This window comes from Leptonychotes weddellii, chromosome 4 (assembly GCF_054177405.1).
Source record: "Leptonychotes weddellii isolate Sample4059 chromosome 4, ASM5417740v2, whole genome shotgun sequence".
NCBI lineage: Eukaryota > Metazoa > Chordata > Mammalia > Carnivora > Phocidae > Leptonychotes > Leptonychotes weddellii.
Window position 1 is genome coordinate 159787870 of NC_138372.1, and position 7924 is coordinate 159795793.

Below are 7924 nucleotides of genomic sequence, written 5' to 3' on the forward strand. Positions count from 1 at the left end.
CTGAGGGTTCTAGAGGGGAGGGGGTGGGGAGATGAGTTAGCCTGGTGATGGGTATTAAAGAGGGCACGTTCTGCATGGAGCACTGGGTGTTATATGCAAACAATGAATCATGGAACACTACATCAAAAACTAATGATGTAATGTATGGTGATTAACAGAACATAATAAAAAAATAAAAAAAAGAATATAAGGAAATGGATAAAAAAAAAAAAGAATGGGCGTCTCAGTGTCAAGTCTCCAAATCTTGTATTTATTTTCACATTTTGATAGAAAGTCTGACTCAATAATTCTGGACAATTCCATCAGAACCAACTGCTCTACTTCTTCTTCCTCCTCTTTCTGGTCCTGCTGGATCCACTCTCAGTTGCCGCCATGATTCCACAACATTTTCATTGTCTTGATAAATCCTTAAAGTTACCTGGGAGATGGTTATCACAACCATATTATAATTCCAGAAACTGAGGCTAAGGGACTGAGTCACATGCCACAGTTAGTAAGGGATGGTGTCAAAGTTTGAACCAGGCATGTCCCCTCCATGGCTCATTGCTCTCACAATTGGACAACGTGATGTCACTGGTGGAAAGTTTAAAGGTTAAACTTTTGCTAAAGGTCAAGGGTGAGCCGGTATAAAACAAACAGCCACCAAGTACGGCGTGCCTGTTTTTTAGGAGCTATCACTCAGCTGCAGCAACAGCAGAGAAACTTTTCCATCCTATCTCAGACCTCATGCAAATTCCCTCACAGCAACATTGGCTTTGTGAAGAATTACATTTCCTGCTGCAGTGATTAGATAGACAGGCTCCTTTAAGTCCTATCAGCCAGACCTTAGCCCTGTGTTTTGCTGGTTAAGTCTTTGAATACACTCTTCATGCCAGCTTTCTCCCTCTTTGCAGTGGGATAATAATGCAAGGCTCTGTGTCTTTCATTCACTTCAATCTACATCATTTCCTTTGAAATGTACCTATTTCCCTGTTAGCAAGACAGGTGGTACTACCCTGGTTTGTGAGTGATAGAACTGAGGACCAGAAGAGCCCAAGGCCATGGTTGAAGGTCACACAGGTTAGCACCCCATAAACACTTCCATCCATCCTAGTACTGACAAATGGTATGATATACTTTTCTGTGTATCTGTCTCTTTTCCTCACGGCAGAGTACCTTGAGGGCAGAAGCTATGTCTTCCACCTGTATTTTTCTAAGGTATAGCCAAGAGTCTGGAGCATATCAATGTGTAACACATTTAAAAAGTAGGTCCTTGAGTGGAATCTGGGATTCCGATTACTCCTAAATGTTTACCTCTAGCCCTCAACACACTTTGCAACTCAAGACATATCTAAATGCCAACTTGATATCTCTACATGCATGCTGCAGGCATCACAAGAATAACGTGACTAAAGCAGAACTCTTTATTTCTCACTACAAACCTGCTTTCCCTGGGTTTTGCCGTCCCATTAAGTAGCTTCATAGTGTTGTACACCAGAAACTGAGTTATCCTTGATCTTTTTGACTTTTTTTTTTCTTTTGTCTACTTTTCAGGCCTAATTGGTCACCAGGTCCTCTGGACTTTATATTCAGAACGCATCCAGAATTGTCCACTTCTTCCAGCTCCCTGGTCTTTACCCCAGTCCAAGCCACCATCTTCTCTTATCTGAGCCATCACAAATACTGTCCCCACTGGTTCTATTCCACTCATGTCCTCTTGCAATTCATTCCCCAGGAAGCACTCAGGATGATCTTTTAAAAAGAAAAATAAGACCAAATCACTCTTCCACTTAAGACTCTTTGCTGGCTTTCTTGTCATTGAAACAAAGAAATAAACAGACAAATTCAAACTTCTTTCCTTGGTTTGTAAAACCCCCTGTGATCTGATTGTACCACTCCTGTGACTCTATTCATTACCTCTCTCCTTGTGTTCTCCATGTTCCAGCCATGCTAACTTGCTTGATATTCCTTTGACTTTCCAAGTTCACTCAAGCTGAAAGGCATTTGCACTGGCTATTCCCTTGGTCTGGAGTGACTTGTCTCTTCATCCTGTTTACATGGCTGGTTTCTTCCTGTCATTCAAACCTCAGCCTACATGTGACCTCTTCAGAGAGGCCAGCCCCGACCACCCGTTTTAGGCAGCCACATATCTACTCTCTCCCAAATTATCTTATCTTAAGTCTCTCTTTGGACAACATCTATTCTGATCTGAAATTCTTCTTGTTGTTTCTTTTGTCTGTTTCTCCCTCTAGATTTCCACCCTCTGGATTATAAACTCCAGGAGAACAGGAATCCTCTTGTCCGTTTCAATGCTATGTCCCTTATATAGTGCCTGAAATATAGCTTGAGTCCCATGAATATTTATGCAATGGCTCTCAGAGGTGTCACTTCACACTGTTTAGTGATTGTCAGTGCTTTCTGCAGGGTGGATGGTCAAGGATTAGAAGGCTGTCTAAATTAATTCTTGAACAGCCTGGAATGAGCTATGTTTTTATACCTTGTTTTTCAGAGGAGTCAATTGATGCTCAGAGAGGTTGAGCAAGTTGCTTATGGTTAATAGTTCATCATGACTAATTAGACCTGGAAGGCGAGGGAAAGAAAGGAATCAAGGATAATTCAGATTTCTGGTATGAGAAAACATGCCACTCTCTCCTAAGATGGGAAAATCTGGGTGAAAACAGGTTTTCAAAGGGAAATCTAGAGTTCTCCTTCGGCCATGTTATTCTTGTAGTGCCCAAAGACGCCTTCTTCTTCCTAATGAGAGGGTCAAGATTTGAACTCCTACTCTGAGCCCCAAATGTCATGCTGTCTTCCCCAACAGTGTTTTGAACTTTCACAGTCTCTTTCTTTCCCTGCAAGTGGGGTGCTCCATCTAAGTGATTTTCCATCCAACTTAGAGAGGTGGTGGGCCATGCATTTCTGCAGTCTTGAGATAAGGAAGATAATATTCCAACTGGGAAGTGTAAGTGATACCTCTTAAAAGGAGGCCAAGGAGGCAGTTTGCTTTGTATGTTGATGACTGATAAGTGGGGCCTTTGAAGGTTTGGGGGAAGAAGTGAATTTCATGGTCAGAATGGGGAGGAGGGAAAGCACAGGAAGGGCAACATTTGCCTACAGCCAGGTCTGTGATAATAATGTTACCCCCTAACGTGGACAGGGCTTTAGAGTTTCCAAAGTATTTCACATTGTTTATCATTCGTGAACCTCTCAACAACCTACAACATGGGATGTTTATTCCTGATAAACAAAAGAGGGAACTGAGGATCAATAGTATTAAGTAGTTGTCCAAGGTTATAGAGTTACAAGTGAGATGAGGCAGACCTCGAAAGCTGGTCGTCCAAGTAACATCCAGGCTCCACATGCCACCCTTCTCAAAGAAACCCTGTGGCCCTTCATCTCCATCCCCATGTGGAAGACCCTATCCCTCTCTCCCTTCTACTTGCCTCTATATTTTGTCCACTTCAGTTCTGAATTTCATTGTCCTGCCAAACTAGCTGAAAAGCTGAGTTTATTACGCTCTGGGGTGTCTGTTGAAGAATTAGCTATCAGTCAGTTCCAGGAAGGTTATTGAAAAAGAACAAAGCAGTGAGGGTAGTCGGGAGGATGTGTGTTGCTTGATGGTACTCATAGATCTGTTTCTTGTGCTTGAGGTCAATGTTTCTCAAACTTTAATGAGCTAGAGAATCATGTGGAGAGCTTATTAAAATCCAGATTACTGGGTCCCACCTACCAGAGATGTTGATTGAGAAGAACTCATGGGTAGAACCCAAGAATCTGCATTTCTACATAATGCTGACAATGCTGGTCCAAAGACCGCTTTGAGCAGCACTGCTCTAAAGCAGCTGCACCTGCTTGCCCTCCTTGGCAAAGTCCAGCTGAGGGAGATAATCTCAGGTGGTGTTGATAGAAGTATCTATTGATACAATCTTTCAGGGGCGGGGGAGCAATTGGCAACTCCAAATTCTGAAAAGTGTGTTTTGACCAACAGTTCCACTTCTGGGAAATTTATCTTAAAGGAGTAATTAAGAATATAAACAAAAATTTAGGTACTATGTGCCAGGCATTTTTTAGAAGCCCAATAAATCTTTGTAGAATGATTTGAAGGAGAAGATGCTCATTACCGAAGCGTTTATAATGGGGAAAAATTGGAAGCAATCTAAATGTACAAATGTCAAAAAGGATTGATTGATGACCTTAACATACCTATTCTCAGTTGGAAACCAGGTTCCTTTAAAATGTTAGAAAGGATCGTGACAATATAGGATATGTGAAAACAATTATCATGACTTCATTTTGTTACATATTTTCAAAAACAATAGTGATGAGATATCAGTTAATTCATGTTGTGATGAATGGTGTTTTTCTGCTTTTTGTTCATGATAAACATATATCAGTTGCATCACAAAATAAAACTTGTCTAAAATCAGCATAAAAGTGTAATTCTTTGAGAGCTCAATTCTCTGATTCAGGACTTTTTCCTGGATCTGCCATCTTGGAGAAAGCAGGAATTTTTAGGTTGGAGGGAGGAATGTTCTTTGCCTTTGAAGAGGCTGTTGCAAACCCAGTTAATGGAAACCAGATGTGTTTGAACCTCGGCTTTCCGGCTGGGTTGCTCTTTATCTTGGAGCCCACCCTTAACTCTGGCATGAGCTATCCTTTCCTGTGGGGCTGATGTGCAAGGCTGGTTTTTAGTGGAGGTGAGCACCTTAGGGATGTAAACATTAACTGGATTGGGCATTATTTTGAAGTCACCTTGGGCAAATTGTATACATCTCCTTTGAAACTTTTAAATTAGTCAGTCAGTATTAACTAGCAATGATTGTTAGATCAACATTTCAGTGGACGTGATTGATTGCTGTTTGATAATTTAAAAAATAGCAAGAACACTGGTATCTGCTTTCTGCATGAAAAATGTTACCACTGATAATCTCTATAGCAGATATGATGTTATAAGCATGAAACTTTACTCATCTGGACTGTTAAAATGAACAACATTGCCTATGCTTGGCTGAATTGTGGGTTAATTCTCTTTCCATTTTGCAAGTATTTTCATGAAATAGGTATTGACTTTCTTTCTAATCACTCACTAAAAACGTAATAAAATAGGAACTAGTTAAGAAAGATGTTGCTAGAGGGGAAGAGGCAATTCAGTAGGTGGGAAATTTATAATTTAGAGATGGGCATGTAGAACCTGGCAGTAATCTGTGTGATTATTGATAAATTGCTTCAGGGATCTGCCTTCATTTCTAAATTTTTGACTTGTGTGGATTTTGAAGTCAGACATTTAAGTTAGTGTTATGTTTATCAGCTGTGTAACCTGTGGGGGGGCAGAGTGGGGGAGGAAATCCTCCATCTTTTTGGATTGCAGTTACCTTGTTGCAAAAAAGACAACCTAGATCCTCACATTAAATAGGTCCTGCTCAATACATGTTTGTTGTTGTAATGATGCTGATGGTTAATACTGAATCTCAGCAAATCTTCTACCTATGCACAGATTCGACCCTATTCGCTAAGCCAGAGAGTGAAAATGCATTTATACTCATTAGTTTTATTATGAGAGTGATAACATACAAATCCATTGGAAAAGAGTTAAAAAGAAAAGATCCTGTAATCCCAACACTTCAGAACAGTCATTGATGGATACTTTTTTTTTTTAAGATTTTATTTATTTATTTGATACTTTTTATAGTGAAGGTCAGCAAGGTTAGAAAAATAAAAACTCTGAGTTTCAGGTTGGAGGTTGGATAAGAAGGACCTTAATTTCTCTTCGACTCTGAATCTCTTGATTCCAAGGACCTACAAAGTTAATTTGGAGATACCTTCTTTTCCAAGTAGTTTTGAGGTTTAGCTGAAAAAATAATGAAATACTCTTTAAGACATTGAACCTCAGCACTAATTTTTATGAGAAGATATTGGAGATACAATAGTTTCATTCATTCAACAATTCAACAAATATTTAATGACTTACATATATTTGGAACTATGTACTGGGGATCACAGTGGTGAACAGCAGCAATAAAAAACAGTCTCTGCCCTGGTGGATGTTACAGGCTGATTCAGGAGACATACTTTAAACAAGCAATCACATATATAAATACAGAGTTCCAGATTGTCATAGGGATTCACAAAGACAAGTAGAGAGTTCTAAGAGGGGGTGTAACTGGGAGCCTGGTTTAATTGGGGAGTCAGATAATATCTTTTAAGTGATGCTTATGATGGCAGATGGATAGAAATCAATCAGCTTAAGGGACAGGATGGGTCAGGCTTAAGGAGTATGGGAGTGAGGGCTCCAAAGTGAGAAATAACTTGGTCTTATTTGAGGATATGAAAGAATAGCATTATAGTTAGAGCACAGGGAGGGAGAGGGTGCATGGCACAAGATGAAGCTGGGGAAGTCAGCTGGGTCACACGGAGAGGGATTTGCTGCTGTGGCAAACTATTTGGATTATCCAAAGTGCAAAAGGGGACACTGAAGGGTTTGGAGAGGGCAAGTCGCCTAATCTCTCCCTGCTGTGTGGAGATTGGATTAAAGCAAGGGGTGGTGGCAAACGGAGAAGCAGGGAGGACAGATAGAGGCCCCTGGAGTGGTCTAGAAAAATGATGATGATGACTTGACTTAGGATAAGGTCAATGAAGGGTTGGAAAGTGGGTGATTTGAGTATTTTTGAAGTCAACTTCATAGGACTTGGTGAAAAACTACTCATAAGAGTTAAGGAGAAGGACGGTCAGGAGTGGCTCTCAGATTTCTGGTCTAAGAAACTTGACAGAGGGCAGTCCCTGTCCCTGAGAGAGGGGGAGCAAAGGGGAGATTGGGGTCAGATCTTTAACAAGTTGATTTTGAGATAGATACATGTGAGACATTCAAGTGAAGATGGCAAGTAGGCAGTTGAATATACAAATCTGGCAACTGCATATGGCTCATATCTTTTGATGACTCTAAGAACCAATGAGCTTCTCGACTGCTTTTGTAGTTTTTAGTTCTTGTCCATCTCTGAGGCATCTATGAGGCAATATGAGGTGATTTCTGTATTACCTTACTTAGCCCTGTTATGCAGTAAACCGTTGTTCTGTTCTAGCTAGCTATCTCTATCATCGTCTTTATTACCTTTTATCACCTGTCTACTGAATTTAGTTTTCTGATATCCATCCATCCATCCATCCATCCATCCATCCATCCATCCATCCATTTCCCCAGAAATAGACATATGCCCTAGATCAGAAGGGCACTTACAAGATCATTGATCTATTCACTGTATAGATAAGAAAATTGAGGTCCAGTGGAGAGAAACTTCTAGTCCAGAGGCACTCGGTGCCGCTTAAAATTCCACTTCTGCTTGTTGCATCTACTCCATTTCCTGAACCAGTATTTGTCATCACCGTGGCTCCTTGGAGAATGGCTCTGCCACAAGGCAAGAAAGACAACACTGCGAGGCCTCACTAGGTAGAGTGTGCCCCACTTTCCAGCATTTCTCCCCCATGGTGTTTAAATGTGTGGGGCTCCCCTTTGAAGTCCTGCAGAGTGAAAGCACCAGCAGGCGGCCTCTTCCAAGGAATCTGCAGTCAGTCTGCTAACAGGCAGCTTGTCTCCCCTGCTGCTGGGGCAAGACAGAGAACAGGTTTATAACAGGGGACAAGATAATGATCAAAGGACAACTTAGACTGATGGTTTCAGAAAATCTTGTGTGATTGATTTAGAGGTGGAGATGGAGGGACCTGCTGGCCTCTGAAGGTTGCAGATTTGGAAACTGCCAGGAGTTAACTCTTTGGGAACTGCTGTACCTCGTACCCCCAGAACAGATGGAATGAAGCATCAACAGGGTGGTATCAAAGTCTACTTTCTTTTAAAGAGCTCTGCCTGTCCTGACTTACCTCTGCCTTGAAATCACCCCAAACTTCAATGATGGAATGAAATAAAAAAGGAGGAAAGTCAAAGAGGATAAATCTA

At 41.0% G+C, this 7924-nt stretch overlaps 1 pseudogene; it reads right to left on the reverse strand.

The window, feature by feature from the left end:
• The window catches only part of LOC102740453 (general transcription factor 3C polypeptide 6 pseudogene), a 2918-nt pseudogene extending 1228 nt beyond the window's left edge, over window positions 1-1690 (reverse strand).
• Between the last annotated feature and the right edge of the window lie 6234 nt (window positions 1691-7924).